At 28.1% G+C, this 27,573-nt stretch overlaps 1 protein-coding gene across 1 annotated transcript in view; it reads right to left on the bottom strand.

The window, feature by feature from the left end:
* The window catches only part of LOC107443661 (toll-like receptor Tollo), a 138,427-nt gene that overhangs the window by 17,495 nt on the left and 93,359 nt on the right, over nucleotides 1–27,573 (bottom strand). The window contains exon 3 of the mRNA XM_016057604.4: nucleotides 10,548–10,595. The gene's annotated coding sequence lies outside the window, so the exon portion shown is untranslated. The remainder of the gene's footprint in view (nucleotides 1–10,547; nucleotides 10,596–27,573) is intronic.

Here is a 27,573-nt window from a genome sequence, read left to right as displayed (position 1 = left end):
TTAAGAACAGATTGCTCAGTAACTTAAAGTAAAATTATTTTTAAGAGTTAGTTTATAAAGGTCATGTTTAATTCAGCTCATCACAAGTAAAGAACTCACAATTTATGTAACTGTCACATTTTTTTTTGTATCACTTTGTAAACATTCAGAATACACTAAAATAGTTTATTTTTTAAGAATATGAATTTTTTCCATTGTCCAGTTGTAAAATAAAATTTTAAAATATACTTCTTCGTTAAAATGACCCAACCGCTGAATAAATATGAGGTGTTGAATTTTTTATAAACCAAAATTGACCAAAAATACTTGCCTTTCCATATCTATAATTAATCATACAATTATTTCCCAATACAGACTGAGAGGATATAAAATTTAATTCTTTTTAAAATAGCATTTATTTTAATAAGTTTTTTAACTTTTCCCAATTGCATTTTCTGTCTTATATTGCACTGAGAAGAAAAGAATGGTCAAAACTACCAGCATATGGTAAAATTTACCATGTTTCTGACTCTATGGGAACAACAAAAAGTGCGGTAATTTTTACCGTCTCGCTTTGGTAATGACTGTTTTAGTATTATCAATAAAATATGATTTTTTATTATCAAATTTGGCAGTGAAGATAATATTTGTAATTTTTTTAAAAGAGTTGATAATTTTGCCGTAAGCATTGATAATTTTAACTGTGCTAGTAAAAGTTGAGATACCACAAAATTGTTTAGTTTAATAATTTCAGACTGTCTTTTTATAATAAACCCTTGTTAAACTTATTTTTAGTCTGTAAGGTGTTTTTCTTTTCTATAAAACATCTTCCAACTTTGACACATATAAAGAAATACATAGTTGTAAACATACTGATGTCTATAAAAGTCAGTAACTTAAATTTTGTGCATCAGCCTGTCGTCTGTGCATTCTTATGTAAGAGGTTACGTGTTCGAATTCCATCCTAACCCTAGATGCATCTATTTACGTATAAATGCAAAAAAGAACGATCTTTTAATATGTACGTTAAAAATATGAATATTTTTTCATGTTTAGCTAAATATGTGTTCTTGCTTTCTAGGTGATCCAATATTTTTTATTTTTTAAAATAAGTTTAATAAACAAAGTTTCGGTTTGAAATGATGTCTTCTGATTAAAAATTTCAGGAATAGAGTGCTCAGATTTCTTACACGAACTGCATGTGATTCAAATAATTTAAACACAATATTTTCAATATGTTTGTGAGATTAGTCTCTAAACTTTCTTTTATTTAATCACCTTCAGTGAACAGTCGACCCACTCGGTAAAGTTTACGTCTACCGAGGTTCAATTCCGTAGCCTTGTAATTTTGGATTCTAGAAGACAACGAAACTCCTGGAACAAGTATTGGAAGAGCTTTGCCTTCGTTAGGGATGTTTTTGATAGAGCTAACCCCCGCATTTGCGTTATATGGAGAAGAAAACTATGAAAACATCCCAGGGTTCGTCCGTCGACAAGGGGACTTTAATCCATGATCCGTGTACCACTGAGGAAATTTAACGTCAGTATTGTGGTTGATGAGAGCCAGGTGTGAAATTCAAACCCTGTTCACCTCATTGAAATACGAACGCTCTATCCTCTAAGCCCCCACGCCTCTATTCTGCAAATTATAATTATTATTATATTAGAACTATATTATTACCGTTGTTGAACAGCCGACCCAATTTTTGGGCTTATGACTACTAGTGTTCAACTCCGCAGTCTTATAATTTTGAACCCAATCCAGAAGACAATGGAACTCCTGGATAAAGTACTGGGAGAAATTAACCTTCGTGGAGGATTTTTTGATTGAACTAACCATCATTTGCGTTACAGGGAGAGGAAAACCTTCCACATTTAGCCTGATGGTAATGGGACTCAACCCCATGATCCGTCTATTACTGAGGATATTTCATATCAGCACTGTGGTCGGTGCAAACCGGATGTGGAATTCTTATTGACAAGTCATCGCTGGAATTCGAAGCCATTTCCCCTCCTATTCTGCAAATTGTAGCAAATAATTCTCATTTAAAACTAAAATATTGCGAGAAAGAAAATTCTGGCTTCGCATTATTTATAATTAGTCATATAATTAATTTGATACATACACTGAAAGAATATTAAATTTCAGCCTTTTTAAATAGCAATTATCCTAATAGCTTTTTTTTCTCCTGCTTTTTCCAAAAAACATTTTCTGTCTTATAATTGTTACATATTGCACAGCAAAAGCAAGTTGTGTTAGATAAATAACAATTATTTCCACAAAATATCGTAATTACTTATGAAATAACGATAACTACTCCACTGAAAGTATTTCTACCAACAAACAGAAATAATCTGCAATCCTTATTCATTAAAACTCGAAAATTACAGCTATTATACGTTGATAAATGAAGATTTCTATCCAATAAATTAGATTTTCTTCATGAGTTCGGGAGCAGTACTTGCACGACTTTTCAAACGCGCCAATAACTGATGGTGGCTGCCATATACTTCAGCTTTTCCACCCTATAAGAATGATGAGAGAGATTTGGAAAACAGACTTAGAACGTAATTATAGGTGGTTACCTTTTATCTTAAAGAATGGGGCCGTTGAACAGAATTTTCATACCAATTCATATTCATTCAGTGAAGTGGCTTGTAATGTTAGCAGTACTTTTTGAATAAAAAGAGATAATTTTCAAATTTCATTTGGTCGAAGTGGTAAAGGTATTTTTGAAAGGTTTACTAGCTTGGGAAAAGAGATAAATTGAATTTAAACTAAATTTAATAGTTTAATTTTAAAGCTAAATTTTCAGTTTAATTTAGTTACGTTGAAATGATTTTCAATTGTGCTGGTATTTATTGACTTAGTTAAAACAGTTTCAGTTCTAAAGAGAATTTATCTTTTAAGTTACTTTTTCAACTATTTTACTTTGTTATTTTTCACTGAGAGTTACCTTTTATCGTAGAGAATGGGAATGTTGAACAGCATTTTTCATGTCAATTTATATTCATTCAGTGAAGTGACTTGTAATGTTAGAAGTACTTTTTGAATAAAAAGAGATAGTTTTCAAATTTCATTTGGTCGAAGTGGTAAAGGTATTTTTGAAAGGTTTACTAGCTTGGGAAAAGAGATAAATTGAATTTAAACTAAATTTAATAGTTTAATTTTAAAGCTAAATTTTCAGTTTAATTTAGTTACGTTGAAATGATTTTCAATTGTGCTGGTATTTATTGACTTAGTTAAAACAGTTTCAGTTCTAAAGAGAATTTATCTTTTAAGTTACTTTTTCAACTATTTTACTTTGTTATTTTTCACTGAGAGTTACCTTTTATCGTAGAGAATGGGAATGTTGAACAGCATTTTTCATGTCAATTTATATTCATTCAGTGAAGTGACTTGTAATGTTAGAAGTACTTTTTGAATAAAAAGAGATAATTTTCAAATTTCATTTGGTCGAAGTGGTAAAGGTATTTTTGAAAGGTTTACTAGCTTGGGAAAAGAGATAAATTGAATTTAAACTAAATTTAATAGTTTAATTTTAAAGCTAAATTTTCAGTTTAATTTAGTTACGTTGAAATGATTTTCAATTGTGCTGGTATTTATTGACTTAGTTAAAACAGTTTCAGTTCTAAAGAGAATTTATCTTTTAAGTTACTTTTTCAACTATTTTACTTTGTTATTTTTCACTGAGAGTTACCTTTTATCGTAGAGAATGGGAATGTTGAACAGCATTTTTCATGTCAATTTATATTCATTCAGTGAAGTGACTTGTAATGTTAGAAGTACTTTTTGAATAAAAAGAGATAGTTTTCAAATTTCATTTGGTCTGTGTGGTAAAGGTATTTTTGAAAGGTTTACTAGCTTAGAAAAGAAAGTAACTGAAATTAAATTTAATTTAATAGTTTAATTTTAAAGCTAAATTTTCGGTTTGATTTTGTTGCATTTTAATGTTTTTCAATTGTGTTGGGTTTATTTATAGACTTTGTTAAAACCGTTTTTGTTCTGAAGACAATTTATCTTCGAAATTAACTTATTTATACAATAGTATTTCATTATGTTATTTTTCATTGCGAATTACCTTTTATCTTTAAGAATGAGGGTGCTGAACAGAATTCTCACGCCAAATCTTACTACTTCAATGAAGTAACTTGCAATGTTAACGCTAACGTTTGAATAAACAGAGAAAATTTAGTCGAAAATTTAGTCAGAGAAAATTTAGCCATTTAGTCGATGTGATAAAGGAATTTTTAAAACTTGTAGGCTGCGCCCCCTGATCGCTAACGCTCGTTATTTTCGCAAACACTGTTTTTTTTTTAACAGAAATTTCTTTAAAATTATTAATTTATAGCTCTGTGGTCGTTGCCAACCGAAAAGAACAATCGAAAAACTTGAATGGTGGTGAGAACGGAAACGTGAGGTGAGCGCTTTATCTCTTGAGCTGCCATAGCTCCAGTGTCTCCATATTTTGTTTTACTTTATAACTGGCATTGAACAACCGACCCAATTCTGAGTTTACGACTATCAATGTTTATTTCTTTAGCCTTATAGTTTTGAACCAGACACCGAGGACAAGTTTTGGAACAAACCAGCCGTCGCCGTGAACTTTTTAGATGAAAAGGAAGACTACGAAAACCTCCTCCGGCGGCAAACGGATTCTAACAAATTAACCGTCTACTACAGAGAATATTTTACGACAGCACTGTGGTCGGTGTGAGCTGGAAAAGGAATTTGACTGAACAGCAGATCAACAGCTAAAAACGGAATTCATTCTCAATGTCAATAACAATTTATCAATAAAATAAAATCGCAGTTTTATTTCTATTATGTTAAATATAAAATAATTGTTGAAAAATAGAAAACAATTCGTAAAATGATTTTCATAAATGTAGAGTTATCGTATGGTAAGTGAAACTGAATTGTAAAAATTAGAAAATAAATAAATAGTAGTGGTAGAAAACTGGTGGTTTTAACCCATTCATGATTAGGATGAAAAACGGCGAAAACATTTTTGTCAACAAAACACATTTAATATGCAGAATAGTACAGAGGAAATCTGTAAGAGGAGCGAAAATTTCTTACAATGCGCGGATAACAGTTAAAAGCAGAAAAAAATCTGAATTTTTCTTTGAATTTTTTTTTTTTTTTTTTTTTTGTAAACATTGCTTATTCTTCTTTACAATTTACAGTCATTTTTATAGTGCATTAGTTCCTATGTTAATGGATTTCGTTCCATTAGAACCGTTGTTATAATACCAGATGTACTAATTACCAAAATAAATTAAACATTATTGCGTCAATAGAGATTTATTTATGGTTCTCCTTAATACGCCAGTACCTTTTCTTTAATGATTTCGCTTTTTAACACACAACGTATTTTTCTTTTCAGCTGTTACCGCTGATTTTAAACTGTTTATAGCTCTATGGAAACACTTTTTTTAAAATCTGTTCTATAAATTTGGTTTCAGATAACTTTATAAATACTAATTCAGTAGCACAGATCCACATGCGATTCATGTTGATGACTGAGTATAAAAAAACTAGTTAAGCGTGCGATAAAATATTTAAAAAAATAACGTGCGATAAAGTAATAAAGAGAATAAACTAGTATAAAAAAATAAACAAAACTATTGCGAGAAATTTTTTTAAAAAATCTCTACCGAACGGAATTTTAAGTAATTTTATAGATCACTCTAGGGCAAAAACTTGTTCCTACAGTCGATTTCTAAATTTCAGACACCAGCTGTTTTGGAATTATATGGGATTAAAAGTTTCCTTCTGCATCAACAGCAATCAAAAATATTGAATAATAATTTAATCAAAGAACTGTCGTCATGCTACTGTTATATTACCAATGAATCGTATCAATAGATTTAACAACTAAAAAACTATTCCTTTTGAAGCGTCTATCATTATTTAACGACTATTCATTAAAAATATGTCATTAGCATATATGGCAGTACTTTTACTTTCGTTACTTGTACCGCCGGAACAAGTAAAAAGTACGTACTTTTACTTGTACTTCGTTACTTTTTAAATTTAGTACTTTTACTTGTACTTTCGTTACTTTTTCAGGGAAAAAGTACAAGTATTTGTAACGGAAATATCGAATGAAATCGTTACTTTTTTCTAAAACTCGCTAAGCTTTCTAAAAAAAAAAAAAGTAAAAAAATTACATTAAAAAAAATGCTTATGTTTTTTTAATTTATAAAATTAATGTGCAATATATATGCATTCACAGCTAATTTCCTGTTTAAATATCCTCTGTTTCAACTTATACTGCACATTCAATTATTTTTTACTAGCTCAAAGATCACAAAGTTATCTGAAACCCCGTGTTTGCTTTGTTTATGACTGTGCTTTTTAAAACGCGTTTCTAAAGAGTAAAACAATTTTAAATCAATGGTTATTTAAATAAATAAAAATAAGAAACTAAAAATTAAAATCAATAGATAAAATTTCTTTTTCGTGCAAATGCATAAAAAGTTTGAAAAAATTATACTTGATTTTAAAATTATATTATACGATTATATTATAAAATTATATAATAATATTCTTCTGAATTTAAAAATAAATTAATATCCATAACTTTCAAAATTAAAAATAATTAAATAAGTGACAACAATTTTGCAAAAACATTAAAGAACATAAGAATATTATTCAATAAAATTTTAGGTTACTTTGAATTTTCGATTTCCTAGAAATGTACTTTTAAATCGTTACTTTTTTTGTTTAGTACTTGTACTTTTACTTGTACTTTTTACTCGTTACTTTTTAAAATAAGAACTTTTTACTTTTTACTCGTTACTTTTTTTAAAAATACTTGTAATTTTACTCGTTACTTTTTAAAAGTAACGTTGCCATATATGGTCATTAGTAGTGAGAATGTATAGTAATCAGTATAATTCATTCAAAAAATGAGTTACTCCCCACTCTATATAGTTTAATTATTTTTTATTCATTATTTCAGTTAAGTTCAAAGATCAGACAGAATGGCATTTGAGGGCTGGGTCAATTGGTATTCATAATTATAGATGAAATCACGTGTTTGATTTTAAATTACTTGTTTTTCTAGGAACACACGATTGCAATGTGTTTTTAGAAAATTAAATATCTTAAAATCAACGTAAATTGTAATAAGAGATTTGCACTAAAAAGTAGAATTATATTAAGAAAATATTTTGAATAACTATAAAAGAAATCGCTCAGCTATTATTGACTCTAAATATTTTTCAATTAATTTTGGTAATAGGTACTACTAGTATTATGGTAATATGTGATGTTTTAATAGGTTCTAACATACTAATATAGGTAGAGATATACTTAATGCATATACTGCAGTAAAAGAGTTTTTTATCACCCAAAAGATATAAGTACAGTAAAATTGCATAGTTAAAATTGATGGGATTAACTTTTAAAAAAATTGTTTTTCGTAATCTACTAACAAACAATTACTGAAAAGTCCAATCAATATTAATGTATAAATAAATTGCTTTATTACATTATTCTTATTGTTTTATTATTTATTAGTATTGTTTACTGTGTCAGTATAATTTATCTACAGAAAGAACTCCTCTCACCCCAAAGTCTTGGTCATCTGTTGCTATGCATTTCAAAAAGAGGAGCTTCTCACTTCGCTGACCAAAACTAAAACCTGTCTTAAATATTGACCCAACCTCGTAACCATAGTCATCGCCACTGCTCTAAACGAAGAGCGAAGGGAGTTATTTATATAATGAAACAATGCATGCCTCTCAGTTTTTAGTGCTATTCTCGTAGTGTTATTATCATTAGTGTAATCGTCTTTAATACCGAGTACTGATTATTTACACTTTTTACCCCGTTCAAAATACGAGACTTGCAGAAAACTAATAAAATATTAAAGAAAATGTATAAATTATAAATATTTACTGAATTATTTTAAATGTATAAAATTTAAGCTAGTAGTATGTATGTGTATAAAATTATGCATAAATGTGTATGCATGTATGTGTATAAAATTGTGTATAAATGTGTATGTATGTGTATAAAAAAATGTATAAAATTTAGCTAGTATTCGAAACACTAGACTATATTCGGATACTCGATAACACCAAAAAATCACTGTCGTAACATTAATGAACTGGAGAAATATATTTCAACATCTGATCTTCTTCAAAAAAAATTAATTGGTTTATTTTTTTTTAACCGAAGTTTCTATTCATATTCAGAAAATTCTATTTGGCACATGAGATTTCAAACATTCTGTTATAATCTGAAATAAATACTAGAATAAAAAATAAAAAAATCGCTTAGAAAAAAGGAACAAAAATTGGGCAAAGTAATTCTCTTTGCGTAAAAACTTTTCTCTATTTGGGTAATGAAAGGAACTGTTCTTCTTCTTCTTCATTCCTATTTTATTTTTATCTCATTACTTTTTGCACGCTTTCTTCAAACTCTTCTGCCTTTCTCCGAGTACACGTAGATCTCGGATGAAAGATCAGAAAGAACTATTCGAAACACTAGACTATATTCGGATACTCGATAATTAAACTTTTCCGTGGCTAGACGGAAAAATAATTTAATAGAAGCAAAGGTGGCGAGGGATTTTAAAAATAGAACGCGTTGAAGATGCAAACGAATTTATTTAGTCTTAGTTGGAGAATAAACTCAAAATAAGCATATAGCGCACCAAATTAATTTTGATACTCTAAATAACTTTTAACTAAATGATAGGATTTACACGCACTCCTCCCAACTAATAATTAATTACACCGGGGAATATTTTTATTTTCGGTTGCATGAGATTTTTTTACCTAATCTTAGATAATTTTTTATTGCTCATTTCAAAATCTGCAATCAGTTTTTCTTTTCAATCTCCAGTTTCTTTAATGACATTTTTAGCTGTTTTTGTCGAAATGCATACGTTTATATGTTAAACGTTGTACGTAACATAGGGTCCTAACAATTTTGCAGTCGACATCTAAGGGAGTTGCGGCACATCATCAGAATTAAAACTGCATTTACACCCATGTCCGTAAATGTTGTTATACTCGCCTAGCTGTTGTTATAGGCAGCTTTCCATGCACGCCATAATGGTGACATTTCCTGGCATTCGTCTTAGTTGGAAAATAAACTCAAAATAACCATATAGAGCACCAAATTAATTTTGATTCTCTAAATAACTTTTAACTAAGTGATAGGATTTACACGCACTCCTCGCAACTAATAATTAGTTTCACCGGGGGATATTTTTATTTTTGTTTTCGGTAGCATAAGGGTTTTTTCATCTAATAGATACTTTTGTATTGCTCATTTCAAGATCTGCAATCAGTTTTCCTTTCGAGCTCTAGTTTTTTTAATGACATTTTTAGCCTTTTTTGACGAAATGCATACGTTTATATGTATAACGTTATACATAACATATTGTCGTAACAATTTTGCAGCAGACTTCTAAGGGAGTTAGGGCACATCATCAGAATTAAAACTGCATATACACCCATGTCCGTAAATGTTGTTATACGCGGCTAGTTGTTGTTATGGACAGCTTTCTATGCTCGCCATAATGGTGACATTTCCTGGCATTGGTTTCAATGCAATTTTAATCTTGATAATCCTAACTACTGAGCCACGATGGTTGAGGAGATAAAGCGTTCTCCTTCCAATTAGGTGAACCATGTTCGAATTCCAGTGACGGCTGGGCGATACGAATTCCGCTTCAGACTTGTACCAACTGCAATGTAGGCGTGAAATATCCTCAGTGATAGACGGATCATGTGTTAAGAATCCCCTTTGTCATCGGGCTAACCTTGGGAGGTTCTCGTGGTCTTCCTTCCCATGTGATACAAATATGGGTTATTTGAATCAAAATAAAGTCCTCCATGAAAGCATATTTCTCCTATACTTGATCCAGGTGCTCCCTTGTCTTCTGAATTGTGTTCAAAATTATAAGGCTGCGTAGTTGGTCATTATTAGTTGTAAACCCAAAAATTGGGTCGGATGTTCAACGACGGTTATAAAACAAAATCCTAACTACCCTAGAAGGTGGTCACACATTTTAAGCTATTTATTTCCTATGATAATTGGAAACTTAATCTGTGAGTTCTTAAATTTCGACGCAGCTCTGTATTCATATTTTCAAAAATGGAACTTTAAAATGCATGTTTGCTAAAATGAGCACAGCTCAAAATATGTGTTTGAACACAGCTCAAAATGCTTATTTATGTGAATTGATTGTTCGAAATACATGTTTAAGAAAATAGAGACTGCTTAAAATACGTGATATCTAAAGTGGCCGCAATTCCAAATGTGTTTTTGTACTCATATTCATAATTTTGAACAATAGATTGAGTTCTGCGCACCAGACAACCTTACTTAATGGATAAAAATGTAAGAAAGCTGAAATAATGTAGTTTTCTAATTTTTGTTTTAAGAAAGTTAAACCATAAGTTGAAAAGAGGATAAACATGAAATAATTCATGAAATTTTTTAATTACAATCTAAACACAATACCGTATATCAATTTAAACGCACTTCCTATATGACTTACATATAAAAATGAGATGCAAAAAAAATAATTTTAACTTACTAAAGATTCTTTCTAGTGATGTTTGGCGATTTTACTTCATGTTTTGCTCTAAAAAAAAGATCAAAGAATTAAATACATTTTCGACACAAGCAAGCATGAGATTATTTCAACTTGGGCTTAAATAAATAATGTTTTTGAAATACAAACTGCGATGTTAACTACTAATCTTTGAATAAAGTAGTTGGCTAAATTTTAAAAAAAATAAATATATTTTTCTTAAAAAATTATATTGGACTTACCAACAGATTTTACTATGCTGAATTATTCATGTCATGCATGTTTAATGAGGTGTTTAAATTTACCATTTTCTGTTTCAATTCTGTTTAATAAATGTTACATTCAAAATTTATTCTAAGATACTTGCTACCAATTATTGTATTGTAATGCTTTTTCAACTTTTAAAATGCAAAAGAAACAAGTTTAATATGAATAATTAATGTATTTCAAAAATATTATGTTTTTTCAGTTTTCATTTTATAAGAAAAAACAACAACAAATATTTGACAAAAGGTTTTAATTATAAGTTGAAAAATAAAATAATAGGTGATTTAATTAATTATTTGGAATGAGCTTATATTATAGCTTTTTTTACAGAAATATTTTACTGATTATATTTAAAGTTATATTAAATAAAGATTATAAAGTTGTATAGAAATAAAGATTATTATTTCCGGTTATTTTCATTGTGCTGCTTAGAAAAATCCAGATCTCAGCAAACACAAATAAAATATATAATTATTATCAATTAAATGCCCTCTTCTTGGACGATGAGGTAAGTGTATTAAAGGGAGTTACCCTGAAATTGGCTTTTAATAAAACAAAAACAATTCGTTTTAATAACAGTCACTTAATTATTCATTGGTAAAACTTGAATTTATTTATAAATAAATCTATTAAAAAAACGTAACACACACAATTTGTTACAAAATTATAAGACTACCCCGTACACTGTATAAAATCAATAATTCTAAAATAGTGAGGTAACTGAAATAAGTTATGTTTCATTAAATAAATAAAAAAGTGAAAAAACTAAGTCAGTTTCGCGCAGAAAACGATTTTTTTTTAAACTCTGGGTATTGTAAAAGTGTAAGACCTCTTATTTATTTATTTTGTTTTTTCAAAACTGATTGAGTTTTTAAATTTCTTGCAACTTTTCACGGCAGAAAACACAAACCGTAATATGATAAAGGCAATTAAAATTTAGTTTATCTGTTTTCATAAGAAAATTTACAATGTTTCGTGGAAGAGAATTTTCCAAGCTAGAAGTTCGAAACATTTGGTTTTTTAAAGACTGAAATGTCGGAACGTGGAATATGTAAGTTAATTAAACGTTTTAAAACTGCTGCTTACAATATTTAAACCAAAAGAGGTACTTTAAGGAAAATACAAAGGTTCTGGCATCATTTGGGGAAAATTGATACATTTTCAAACTTGCAACGAAACAGATCTTATCTACTTGAAAAATAACACAGCGAACAAGTAGAACCGTCTCCCATTCAATAGTTTGGCACACTTAGAGATCAAATTCGAATGTTGTTTTTCGAAAATTAAAAAGAAAGCAGCCAAGACTAACAGTCTTGGCGGCTTCATAACAAGCTTCGTAAAAAAGAGAGAGGGAAATGGGTAAAGGAGATCATGACCTGAGATGTCACGTGGAAAAATGTTAATTTTTTCGATGAAAAAAACTCAGTTTGGATGGTCCGGATGATAATACTTACTACTGGCATGTTTTGCGAACATAACTTCTTGATTTTTTGATAGGCAGATGAGCGGTGGCTCGATATATCGTTTAAGGCGCTTTTGCGTATGATGGTAAATGTGACCTGTCGCGTATTCTTGAAAAAAATAGTCTATAGTTGTAATCAACAACTAGCTGTAATCAACAACTTTGGTCCACATCTTACTTTTTAAAAAAGTCAGACTGTAAATTTCAGGAAGACAATACACCATTAAACGCGTCCCAATCAACTAAAAATTTGTATCAGAAAGAAAAAAATGGAAATCTTAACCTGGCCAACCGTACTCCTGATCTTAATCCTACAGAAAATTCGTGTGGTTACTTGGCTAGAGAATTGTATGCAAATAACCAGAAACATATTTCAGTATACGACATGGAAGAAATTATTATGGTTGAATGGCATGAAATTCCTAAAACTTAGTTTAAAAAATTGATGGAGTTTATGGAAAATCGAATACTTGAAATTATCTAGAAAAAAATAATGGATCAACATCCCTTTAATTTTGTGAAAAAGTTCATTTTAGCAGGTGGTATTATAATTTTTAACGGATATTTCTCGTGGAAAATTTTGAAATTGTAGGCAGAATATTCATTTTTAAATATATCGTTAAAAATTATCTGCATGTATTTTGTTCTTCATTCATTTTCATTAACTTAATTTAATTTTATAAAATTTATATTACTTATATTAAAAATCATAAAAACTCCAGTAGGAACATAATTTTGTTACACAATGTATATTTTCTGAAATTTATCTGTACCATATATTTAATTATGAGAAAACATTCGTAGGTAATATAAAATGTCATGCAGGAACTTATTATTCGAGGTTTTAAGAAATATAACATCAAACAATGTGAGAGTTTGCATAGTTATTAAAAATAAGACATTTTGAAATAAGCAGTCCTTTTCTTTAATTAGCGCTAATAGTATTATTTTTAAACCATATGATTAACTCTAAATCATAAATTTCATTTCTAAACATGCACTAGTCTTAGAAATGCTAATATTTAAAAAGAATTATTATTTGGAAATGTACTCATTTTGTTTATTTACTATTTATTATTTTTTTTTACGAATATTATTAGTTTATTGTTTTTATTTCAAACAAATATCATTTCTGAATTTCGAAAATAATTTTAATTTTTATTTCTCCCTTAGATAAAAATTAGGTCAAGTTCCTTTTTTGAGTGTTCCCATAGAGTCCGAAACGTGGTATATTTTACTAAATCCTAGTAGTTTTGATCATACTTTTTTATGAGTGTAATAAATAATTCAGATATTAAAAGAAAAATATCCACCATTTTTTTTTAAAAAATCAGTCTAACTTTACCAGATGATCAATTTAGAAAACAGGAAGTCTATAAAATTCTTAGTCCACCCCCCCTTAAAAAAATATCAAAAATTGCAAAAATGAACGCGCGTGATCAATTCTCCAAACATTTCCTTTCCAAAAAAGAAACTTTATATTCATTTTAAATAAATATAAGGCATAAATGACTGTACACTACTAGAGAACAGGAGGATCGCAGGGAATGTTTTCTACTCCACTGAATTTGTTCTTCTAAAAACGCAAAGGAAAACAAGAAGCAGGGTACAATGTAACGATGAAAAATTGCCGAAAGGATGCTCTTAAAATCACCTTCATTTATTCAAGCTTCTCCTGGAAGCTCGTTAGGTAACGCCTTCTCTATCACGAAAGAACGTAGATGGGAGGAGAGAACAAAAAAATTCTAAAAAAGATTCGAAATGAGTTAGGAGAGGAATGATGGTAGGGTGCATTGTTTCTTAGCTTGATAGTAGAAGTCTTAGATCTTTCAGAAACTTTCCCTCGCTAAGAAAATGGTCTCGTGTAGCATTTCAGATTTGATCTTGCACTTGAAAAGTAACACGATATAGTTAAACTCACTTTTGGGCCTGAGGAAAATGGCACATTTTGAGTGGGCAACTCTTGAATTGTCGGTAGTTTTTGGAAAAGTGTAATATATGATAGCCTTGTGAAATGTAAACTCAAATTTGATGAAGAGTTAGAAGGTTCATAACTCATTTTTTGAGTTTTGTTTCGTGTTTAATCTTGAGAGTTTAGCGAAAGAAAAGTAAATGAAGTACATGATCGATAAATTCGAAATGAAATGGTTGATCAACTAGGAATTAGGAAATAGCTTATTTTTATATTTTTTTATGAGAATTTTCATTAATGAATGAACTATAGTGAAATGTAAATTGAAATTTAGTAAAAAAATGCATTGATTTATAACTTATAGTCTTGTTTTTGTTTAGTGTTTAATCTGAAGAGTTCAAAGAACGTAAAATGAATGAAAATTTGAAATGAAATGATTGATCAACTAGAAATTAAAAAATAGCTCATTTTTTGGATTTCTTCAAGGAAAATTTATAAATGTCATAAATTTAGGAACCACGGTGATGTGAACTCTTCACAGATTAATGACAATTATAAATTTCCGTCTGTAAAATCTAAATTAAAATTTAGTATAATTCATTTTATTGTTTTCTATTTGTTTCGTGTTTAATCTGAAGAGTTCAACGGGTTTCAAAATAAATTCAAAATAACTGAAAATTGACCTATAAAATTTGAAATGAAATGAATGATCAATTAGAAATTAGAAAATAGCTCATTTTTTGGATTGCTTCATGGGAATTTTATAAATGTCATAAATTTATGAATCACGTTGAGTTGAACTCCTCACAGATTAATGACAATTATAAATTTCCGTTTGTAAAATCTAAATTAAAATTTAGTATTATTCATTTTATTGTTTTCGTTTTGTTTCGTGTTTAATCTGAAGAGTTCAACGGGTTTCAAAATAAATTCAAAATAACTGAAAATTGACCTATAAAATTTGAAATGAAATGAATGATCAATTAGAAATTAGAAAATAGCTCATTTTTTGGATTGCTTCATGGGAATTTTATAAATGTCTTTAATTTATGAACCACGGTGAGTTGAACTCCTCACAGATTAATGACAATTATAAATTTCAGTTTGTTAAATCTAAATTAAAATTTAGTATTATTCATTTTATTGTTTTCTTTTTGTTTCGTGTTTAATCTAAAGAGCTCAACGGGTTTCAAAATAAATTCATAATAACTGAAAATTGACCTATAAAATTTGAAATGAAATGAATGATCAATTAGAAATTAGAAAATAGCTCATTTGAGATTACTTGATATTTCATAAGAATTTCGAAACGGTCGTTAGTTTATGAGCTATTATTATGTGTGCCGTTTGTGAAATGAAAATTGAACCTGCGTAAAGAGTTCAACGATTTATATTTTAATTTCTGTTTTTTGATTCGTGTTTAATCCAGAAAGTTCAGCAAAAAAAGCAAATTATCGATAAATTAATAATCAGATGATCAATAAATCAATACAAGAATTTAGAAAATAGCTCATTTTGGATCTCTGGTAGTTTCTTCTAAAGAACATTAAATTATCATTATTTTTTTAATTATTTTAATGTGATCTAATTGTGAAACGTTAATAGAAACTTCGTGAAGATTTTAAACATTAATAATGCCTTTGCATTTCCTTTCGTGTTGAAACTTGAAAAATAAATGAGAAGAAAAAAATGAAAGGCATGATCGACAAATTTGAAATTAGATGGAGAATATACAAGAAATACGAAAAGGGAACTTTTTGGGGTCAATAGTTTTTTCCGCAATATTTTTTAAATTGATGAAAACGTAAGAAATATGGTGAAATATTGATTTGATTGTGTTTGGATATGTGTTTGAGATTTCATCCTCAAATAAAACTTCGCCTTTTAGCAAATAACATATTCTTATAACTTTTGTAAGTTTTTGTAAAAAACATTTTATTAATTATCGTCGTTAAGCGCTGTCTTTGCTAATTATGAAACTAAAGCAAAAAAACAAAACTGGAAAAAAACACAGTTTTGTTTTTAAGTGAAGATCATTTTTCATATACTGTTTGAATAGAGTATTTAAAAAGACATTCTAATCTCGTATTGTCTGGAATTATAAAATTTGCAAATGTAAAGAATTATTAGTTAATTTAAATAATTTTCATCTTGGTGAGCAAATTTGGCGAAATTGGCGACTTTCAAAAATGTTTCCGAATTTTTTAAATGTTTTAGCTGTTAATCTGTTCTAAAGCGCAGGTAATTAATTATTCGTTTCTTACGGTAAGATGGTATAAATAGTTTATATTTATTGATTTTATTCAAATTAAAATAAAATAAAAAATTAATCGTTAATTTAAATAATTTTCATCTTGGTGAATAAATTTGGCGAAATTGGCGACTTTTGACAATGTTTCTTAATTTTTAAAATGTTTTAGCTGTTAATACACTTTAAATCCCAGGTAATTCTTTATGGTAAGATGGTGAATATAGTTTATATTTATTGATTTTATTCAAATTTAAGTCATTTTGATCCAAGCTTTTTTTATTTTTCTTGACAAAAGTGCTTTGAAAATGCTTTAAAAATAATGGTTTTACAGATTTTTAAGCAAGTGAGAGACAAAATTGAATAATTCTGAGATTCAATAATTAGTCAATAAAATAAATATGGCACATTTAATATTTTTGCGGATTTTTTCACGAATTTGTGAATTTTTAAGTTAGTAATAGTTCGCCAAATGTGAGTTGAAGCTTGAAAAATCAGCAAAATGATGTATTACTTTTAGTCGACATTTTGTTTCGTAAGTTTGTTTTGTTCGTGCATTTAGTTTTATCTCTGCAAAGTTGAAGACCATTTCAGGCGATGAACGATAAATTTGAAATTATATGCTTAGGAAACGTAGGTTGGTAATTTAAAATTTGTTGAATGTTCAGTGGTTTATTAAAAAAATATAATATACTGGAAAGAACTGCAAGTGAAACGTAAATATCAACTTACGTTCGGAACTAAAACATACAACTAAATTAAAATTAGTCAGAGCACGGTAAGAAATAAACTAAATGCATGATTTTTGATGATCGGAAGTTAATTGAATACATAGTTGGTAATTTCAAAATAATTATTTAAAAAAAAAAATATGAAAGGATTGGTTGATTTACTGTAACACTTTTCGATTAATAAGTAGTTTATAGAAAATTTTATTATATCTCTATCATCTGCCTGTATAATATAGATAAATGTATGATAAATAATTGATTTTTTTATTTCAAAACCTTAGACAAAGAATCGTTTCTGATGAATCTTCTTTCATTTAAGAGAAATTAAATAAAGCAATTTTGAAAATACAGGATTAAAACAATTTATATGTTATGAAATCAATAGGTAATGCAGAAAATATAAATATTTGAAAACCCTTAATATTACTTTTAATTTTATATTACTTTTAATTTTTAAGATTTTAGCCAGCTACGCTTAGAGCAGTATTTTTTATTTATTAATTTATGATTATATATTTTTCCATCTATTTTCATCAATTTTCTTGATATTTATTAATTTATTATTATTTATTAATTTATTATTATTTATTAATTTATTATTATTTATTAATTTATTATTATTTATTAATTTATTATTATTTATTTAACATTATTCATTATTTATTATTATTTATTTATTTACTTTATTTATGTATTTATTTATTAATTATTCTAAATTTCTAAAAATTTGACAGCCTAAAACACTTCACCCGCATAGCTAAAAATTAATTAACTCAGAGAAGATTTTCTGAGACGAAAAAATTAGCAACACTTATTAGCAATTATTTATTAATTCTCTTTTATTTTTACATAAATTACATAAAAGTTAATTTTTAAAAAAATTTCTAGTACGATTCCCCAAATATTTTTCTGCATTATCTTTTCCTATTTAAAATACTTCAAATTTAGAAAGAGTCTTGGAAACATCTTTTTTATTGCTAAAAAACATAATAAAAATGGAGAAAGGAATTTATAGTAGAATAATAGTGGGAGGCATTGTTTCTTTGGTGAATAGTTGAAGCTTTAAATTCTTCGAACTTTTCTCGAACAGAAATGGCAACAATTTAGTTCTGAATTGAATTGAGTCTTCAGATTTCTCTCTTCTGATTTTATTTTGCATTGAAAAAGTACTCTGAAATAGTTCATCTTTCTTAAGGGCTTGGAAACTGCAATATTTAGTTCAACTTCAAATAAAATCTAGATATATATTTTTACTAGAACTTTGAAGAATCCTACAGAGTGAGTAAAATCTGTTAGTGAATGTATGTTTCATAGCCTTATATTCAATGTTAACTTAAAAAAACATAATTTTTTCCGTTTGTATAAGAAATATTTTTGGTCTATTTAGTTTTTTTTAAATAAACGTGACCGAGAGATTAAAGGAGATCACAAGAACACAAATAATTTTTAAAACTACTTAGTCTTAGAAAGAAGATAGAAAAAATAACATTAAGCATCGTTTAATTCAGTTTAACTTTAGCAAATTAGATTTACCAGAAAAAGTTAATATCAGCAAAGCTATTAGCACAAAAAGTTGAGTTAATATTAACAAAAGTTCTCGTGCAAGAATTGAAAGTTTTTTGTAACCAAAATTCTGAGTGCACCAAAAATGTCTTGGAATAGAAAATTGCGTTGATGATGGATTCAATGATATTAAACTTGATCTGAATAGATTTACTTGTAAAAGCAACGAGTATATTTTCTAAGGCGTAAATTTCAATTAGGGTAAGTTTTAAAGCACCATAAATTACCAAAAATATTTAACCAAACACAGAGCATTACCAAAATTATTACCGAATTTGTAAGTGTTAAAAAACTAATTTATAACTAACAGGGATTCAGTGTAGAATGATATAATATGTTTAATGCAAATAAAGTATAGTCAAGTAATTATAAATTAAGTGTTACGCTCTCCTGCATCAACCAGCAGTTAGTCAATGTGGTCATTAAAGTTAAAGAATTGCAAATCTAATCAGAGCTGTACTCAGTATCGATATTTCCCACTTACTGATTTTACTAGCTACCGAGGACCATACACAAATTGTACTGTGCAGCTCAAGACCTTACATCTAGGTTCTCAATCAAGTACAAGAATGGGTTTTATGTGCAATGTTGTATTGCACCAAGAGGTGAATAATATCACATCAAAAAAAAAACTATTTTAACAATACAGGAGTTTCATGAGTAAATAAAATCCAAATAGAATTAAAAAACAATCAGTACTAATTGTACTTCTACTAGTTAGAATATAAATTAGTGAATTAATCTAAAAATATAATGTATGAAAACCTAAATTAATAGATTGAAATTCGATTCATGCAAGTTAAAGTTGTGATGTTTTTTTTTGTTTTTTTTATTAGGTAATAATTTCAAGCTGCTGTTTAATCACTTATGCCACATATTTAAAAAAAAGCTTCAAGCTCTAGTTGAGAATGTAATTCCGATATTCAAATAAAACTGAGGTCACCAGATAAAAAAAATATTTTTAATTATTATTTTATTATTACTCGTTTTTTTATTACTATGAAAAAACATTTTCTAGTGTAAAAAATAAAGTAGAAGAATCTAAGAAACTATTACGCCTAACAAAACTTAGAACGAGTTCAAGGATTTTATACCTGCAGGTATCAAGAAAATAGATCCTGGACATTTTGATCGGAAGCAGAATTATTTGGATAAGTTCTCGTGAGGGGAAAAAAAAACTTGTGTAAAACATAGTGTCATTTGAATGGATTTTTTTCGCGGAGTCATAATTTGCTAGTGGGAAAGATCATTAGCAAAAACAAGACTTTTCCTAGATTTTTTTGGTTAATTTTACAAATTTTTTAATCAAGATAGATGGTTTTCAGGAAATGACGAGCAAGGTGTTTCTTTTAAGATATTAATATTATTTAAGTACATACATTATCTAATCCTGACAAACAGACTGTTAGGAATGTTTTATTTTCTTGGTTATCGAACCCTATTTTGATTTTTACCACTCAACTCATACATATTAAACATAATATATATACACCGAAGAGCCATTTCATTATGACCACTCTGCTAATAACATGTTGGACCACCTTTAGCCCTCAAAACTGCTAGCACTCGCCGTGGCATTGATTCCACAAGGTGCTGATAGGTAGTGTGAGGTATCTGGTACCAAGCGCTCACCAACTGGTCCTGCAATTCCCTAACATTGTGAGGGCGTAGCGAGGCAGCACGAATTTGGTTTTCCAAGTAGGACCACAAATGCTCTACTAGATTAAGGTCAGGTGAATTTGGGGTCTAAGACATGACTTGGAAGTCACTGGAATGTTCCTCGAACCAATCCATGACAGTTCAACCCTTATGACATGGTGCATTATCCTGTTGGTAAACACCATCCCCCGCAGGAAAAACTGTTGCCATGAATGGGTGAACCTGGTCTGCAACTATGTTCAAGTAGCTTACAGACGTCAGGGATTGTTCTATGAGGATTATGGGTCCTAATGTGCCCCATGAAGACATTGTTCCTGGGCGAGAAACCATGAAAACCTGAGAGAGAGAGAGAGTAGCTCTCTCTCTCTCATATCTCTCTCTCTCTCTCTCTCTCTCTCTCTCTCTCTATATATATATATATATATATATATATATATATATATATATATATATATATATATATATATATATATATATATATATATATATATATATATATATATATATATATATATATATATATATATATATATATATATATATAAATTTTTTTTTTTTTTTTTTACATTTTAGATTAACCTCTTTAACATGCTGTATTAAGGACTTTTTCTAAAATTGCGTTTATCTACAATTACATAAATTTAATTAGAGTTCTAAATTGGGATTTAATTGGTGCCTTGACACCCCCTCTGCTTAAGATAAAATATTTTAGGGTATTCGACTACGCAGAAAATTTTGTTTATTTATTTTTCTGCGTTTTCAAAGATTCATAGTTTTGTAAGAACAAATTATTGCTTTTTAAGCAAAATTTTTAAACTCCATTTCTGTGAGATTATAAAACTAATATCTTACTCGCCGTAACTTTTTCGTTTTAGCTATTTAAATGCAAAAAAAATCATTTTTACAATTAGGATACTTAATTTTTTGGCGAATTTTTTTGGAATAGAAAATAAATTAACAAGTCCCAAATTTGTAATTACAATAAAAAAAACAACGAAAAAGTAGAGTGCGAAATTTAAGAAAAAGAAATACGCGGGAATGTTTGCTACAATCAGTTTTACAGAGTTAAGAGCAATATAGTGATAAATTACATTATTTATTAAAGTGTCAGTTTTCCATCTAAATGCTCTTTAACAAATGTTTTTGAATAACTACTTTTTACTTAAAAGCGAGTACTTAGTTTCCTAAAATTTTAATTAACGTTAGTACAATACACTCAAACGTCTAATTGTCCACGCAGAAATCTTTTCAATTTTTTTCCCCAAAAACTATCTTAGATGAAAATTTGACTTAAAAAAAGCTATTCTTTGAAAATGTCACTGGTTATTTTATTTCAATTATAACTTCTTATTTTTTTACTTATCATTTAACCTTTCCTATTAATTGTGTTTATATTTTATAGTTCACTGTTACTACATTTATTGTTACATCGAATTAATTTTTATATTTATTGCATTGCAAAAAACTTCTTAACATAATATCTATAATAACATATTATTTTTTAATTGGAAAAAAGTACAATTTTCAAATCTCGTTTTATGTGCAAGGATTGCAAAAATGAAAATTGAATTAAACTATAAACGAAGCAAAATATTTAATACTATTTTCTCCTAGTTAAGTTCATTGTAAGTAGTTTATAAATAACGTTTTAAACAAACATAATGATAACGAAACTATTTACCTATTTAAAATTGTTTCGTTATTTAAATATAAATCAATTAGAAATAATTTCGATTTGTGATGTTTATTTTGTTTCAAAAGTATTTTAATCCTATTAAACATGCAGTATTTTCAGTAATTAAGCGCTTATTTCATTCCTGAAACTCATCTGATATTTCACGAATAATTAAATTTGTTTTAATTCAAAGTTAGAATATTTCTAGAATTTTAATTAACTATCTCAATATTAAAAATAGTAAATTATTTCTCGAAATTTTAAGGAATTTAAAGGGTATTAATATATAGCCATTCATTATTAATGCTCATTTCTAAATAATAATTGCAGAAAACAGTTTATTTCATCCTTTTAAAGTATTTGACTAGTGCAATATTTTGGGCAAAATTTTTGTATTTGGGTAATAATCATAAATTCATCAATCATAAATTCATAAATCATAAATTCATAAATCATAAGTTCATAAATCATAAGTTCATAAATCATAAATTCATAAATCATAAATTCATAAATTCATAAATTCATAAATTCATAAATTCATAAATTCATAATTCATAAATTCATAAATTCATAATTCATAATTCATAATTCATAAATTCATAAATTCATAAATTCATAAATTCATAAATTCATAATTCATAATTCATAAATTCATAAATTCATAAATTCATAAATTCATAAATTCATAAATTCATAATTCATAAATTCATAATTCATAAATTCATGATTCATAAATTCATAATTCATAAATTCATAATTCATAAATCATAAATCATAAATTCATAAACTTAGAATCCCTTTTCTTTTTGTTTTCTAAAAATAGTTAACCTTTGTTTGCTATCCAATTATTTATAAAGATATAGTAGTTTTGTGCAAGGTGATAACAGTAGATAAATGATAAATTAATAATTTTAGGATTTCAAATGTGTTTATCTCAAACTCAGATTTTTTTGCTATTTTGCACTACCTTAAACACGATATCTCAAGGATTATTATTATTTAAAAAGAAAGAAACAATTGCCTAAAACTCTTATGAGCGTTTATGATTACAGAAGAAAAAAAATAATTTCATTTTTTGCGCAGACAAGTTTTTAAAAATTTTCTTTTTTAGCTACATTGATGCCTAACTTAATAGTATATACACTTGCTTTTAAGATAATAGTTCAAAGCATCAATGATAGCCTTATAAATCCTCAAGGGTATTTTTTTTCGGTTTTATGAGATAAATTTTTTTTTACATTGTTTATCGTGTATGAAAAAAAATTTTTATTTTTACCTAAAAAAGGCCAGATAAAAAGAAAATAATAATAATGATTTTTCCCTAAATATATTTGTTTTCACACGTAATTAAACAACTAAATGAGTTTTTAAAATTTTTTATTTATATCTTAGGAAAAAAAAGTTTTTGAAAGTAGTTGGATACCTTAAGTGTCTTTGTAATGTGAGAATTTTATTTATTTATAAAACCATCCAGAAAGAGTGAAATTTACGCTTGATTCATTAGAAATGACTGCATTTAAATAGATTTGAGACGTAACGTGTATTTAAACGTAATAAAGGTATATTTAAATGACACTTTAAAAAAATGGTTACTACAACTAAATAAGTCAGATATGACTTGTTGCCATCTTAATTCAAGGACGCGAGATACTACTTTGAACGGTATAAATAAGTTTGCATTATGTAGTATTTCTGTTCGCATCCCTTTAGCGCAGAAAAATATTCAATATTTAATAGGAATTCATAAAAATTTTAAATATAATTCGTGTTATAAATTTCTAAAACTAAATGAACTGTGCTTTATTATTAGAACAATGAATGCAATTTTCAAATAAAATTATGCATTAATTTTTCAAGCTCTCTCTCATAATTAATAAACAAATTCCAAAATTTAAAACTGTTAATTTCATTATCTTTTACATAGAAGTAAATTTAAGAGCTATCAATATTATCAATCGACGAAACCTGATCATAGATTAAATTGAATACGGAATTAATTTTTATTACGGAAAGAATATATACAAAGTCTTAACTCGCATTCTAATTGAAATCTAAACATAATTTTTTCTCCTCATTAAAATAATAGAAAAAGAAAAGCATTATTTTTAATTGATAAAACATTTCGAAATACTCTTTTGCGTCAGACTCCCAATATTGTATATCCAACCAAGAGAATTTACTTAAATCTCCAAAATAGTGCTCATTATAAACGGCAATAGATGAAGAACTGCTAAACCCCACAGGAAGAAATGAAAAACGAAGAGCCCATTTCGTCAATATTTATTGGTCCCAATTGATTCAAATTGAATGCTATTGATATTTTCCAAATAAATTTATATTATCCAAATTAAATGTTATCGTTAATAATCACGTATACGTTTTATTAATTCATTTATCAAACCTGTTAAACAGCTTATACATGTAGTGGATAAGTATTTTATTTTGTGCCTTGATTTTTAACTATGTGCAGTATGTATACTAATAATTTGAACGATGCATTTTAATTCAATGTAATTCTTATGACGAGTACAGCGAGCGGAGTCTGCAGTTACGTTGAGAGAAAATGAAATCAAGAATATGTGTTTTGCTGTAAAGAACCAACCATAATCCATGATTCGTCTGCGTTTAAGAACATTTTTTGCCTGCTATGTAGTCATTGGCAAGCATTCCAACACTAATCCCCAGGATTTAAACCTATATTGTGTGGCAGAAAAGAGCATTGATAGTCAGAACAAGTTCTGATCAGGAAAGAATGAATCTAACTTCTTTTTTTTAATATTGCAAATTTTATTGATGAGTTGTTTAATCATAAATATAAATATGGTTTATTTTCAGTTTACAATATTAAATATTATTCATTTATAAACGCTCATTTTCTTTTACAAGTTATGGTATTAAATCTCTAATTTGATTTTATTTTTTGACTAAAAGTTTTGTATTTTGGTTAATAAAGGCAGTTCAGTTGCCTTTCATTGGAATTTCGGTCCAATGGTTTGGGGTGTGCGCGGGTCGTCTCTGATAATTACGACCCCCGATTTTTTTCGGATTGTCTGCTGGTGAACCTTAAGGGATTGGTCTCAAGGGATTAACCTTAAGGGATTGGAGCCTTAAGGTTCCAACGCCCTTGTTAGCCTCTTTTGCCTTTCAGGTCGAGTTGGTACTCATCTGGAGCAAAACTTGGGGTTTTTGAGTCATTTAGTCTGTTATTGCTTGGTCTTCTGGTGCTGCAGGTGCGGTGGATTTTCAACTGCATATCCATGGGCCTAACGGTCTGTTATGATCTCTGTCTGTTATGAACAGTCTGTCTTTTCAAGTTATGATACATGAAAAAAGAATGAGTGTCTCAATTTATTATTTATTATTAATTAACAAACCAGCTCGGCAAAAACTGAAACTTGAAGCACAAATCCTAAACATTCTTTTTGTTCTGATAACATGAAATCCATAACATTTAAACATTTTAATGAAGTAAATAACTAAAATCTATCTAGTTGTTGGAATTTATAAATTAAATAATTTATTTTTTATTAAAATGAAACATTGTTCTTAAATTAAAGAAATATCACCAAGAAATAATTCACAAAAACTTTTCAAGTCAGAGAAAAAAACACATAATTTAGAATAATTTTCATAGTAATTACTTGAACACATCTAGTTTCAAACTTCGAATGTTTGATTTCTTCTCTTTTGTTTTGTGGTTCCCTGTTCATTATCAATAATCAATATTTCTGTAAGCATCGTAAAGGTAGTTCTTTCTTCTGTAATTTAGAACACATAGTTTCTTGATCAATAAGAGTAAAGGAATGTTTTTGCGAAGGAGTTTTTAATGAGAAATTGATCCGTGTTTTTTTTTTATTATTCCAAATAGAAGAATGAGTAAAAATCGCTCATGGTCATCTAAGATTAGCACTAAAATTGATCCCTCTTTCTCGATACTTTTCAATCGAAGCAGTGAAACTTCCAGAAGATAGTTTTGATCCTTTTAATTAGTCTATCTTTGTAGAATATTCTGAACAAAATGATTCTACCATTTTAGCTTTGGAAGTTTATATTTCTAATACAATTTTGAGTTTCACACAGATAAAAATATGTTTAAAGTGGTTTAAAATCTAAAATTATAATTAAACTAACTAGTACGCCATAAAAAAATGCTGGCTGGAAATCATCTGTTAGGAGTCTTGTAAAAATTTACAGAGATTTAAACTGTAAAAATTTTGCAAAATATAGAAAGATATTTACTGGACACAGTAATTTTTCATGCATAAAGTAAGTAAAACTCTTTAAATTTAATCACTTCTCTTAGAAATAAAGTCTCATCTAGCTATTAACCCATCGAGAACAATGCATTTCAATCCCAAAATGCAAGAAAATATTCACTGCAGTAATATTATATGTATAAAGTAATCAAAAGTCGTTAAAATTCATCCAGTTCTTTGAAATAAAGCTTTTTCTCGCTATGAAATCACCGAAATTGAAATTTAAGATACAGAAAAGTATTCACTGGAAACACAATAATTTTACATACATATTATAAGTAAAAATCTTTGAACTTCCTCCGAGATCTTAGAAATAAATTTTTTACTGGGTATGAAACCACCGAGGACAATACATAACAATGGAATCCAAAATTCTGAGATACAATAGGAGAAAATGCAAATTAATCAGACACCCAAATCAGACAGCGCAAGAAACTAGGTCAGACATTTCATTTGTCATTGTTCTAGGTCAGACATTTCATTTTTATTTTATAACCATCGTTGAACAGTCGAGACAATTTTGAGTTTACAGCTACCAATGTTCAACTCCGTATTCTTGTAATTCCAGAAGACAGAGAAACTCCAGGATCAGTTCCGCCAGAGGTATGATTCGTTATGGGAACATGGAGGACCTTGTGACCCGACATATTTCACGTGTACCAGTCACCATTTACAACACGGAGAGTCTTCAGCCTTTGGGGATCGAACCTACAACGCCTTGAACATGGGCTTAGTGTCTTACCAATTGAAAATAATGTGGAATCATCTGAAAAAAATATCTTTAAAAGAATTTCAAATTTTATATATGTTTACGGAGTATGTAGTGCGTTTAGAAAAGCACTCCGTGAATAGTCAAGTTTATTATGGAAGCTAAGACTTCAGAATTTTAAAATCAGCATAATGCGGGCAGTATTGTGCACCAGCCTCTTCTACTTCTCAACAAACTGGTGCTCACTGGTCTAAAAATGGAAGGCCTTCAAGCCACCATTGGTAAGAGAAACTCGATTCCTCACAGTGATTTCTCATTCTCTTAACATCCGTGCCTTAACGGCGTATTCCAGTGTAACGTCAATTTACTATAATCTAATTTTAGACTGAGTAACAAGTTATGGAGACTTTAAATACAATTTTTGGAACATTTTGTAATTTAATTGAAAATTATCTTCATTTAAATTACAAAATGCTCCAAAAGCTTCTCAAAAGAAATAAGATTAAAGTTAATTTTATAACAAAAGGGTCGGCGAAATTGTGACAAT

The sequence above is a fragment of the Parasteatoda tepidariorum genome, chromosome 6, assembly GCF_982258835.1.
Source record: "Parasteatoda tepidariorum strain Cologne lab strain chromosome 6, Ptep-v5.0, whole genome shotgun sequence".
In the NCBI taxonomy this organism is placed as follows: Eukaryota; Metazoa; Arthropoda; class Arachnida; order Araneae; family Theridiidae; genus Parasteatoda; species Parasteatoda tepidariorum.
The sequence above is the reverse complement of the archived record's forward strand: the minus strand, read 5'-3'. Positions and strand labels throughout refer to the sequence as shown.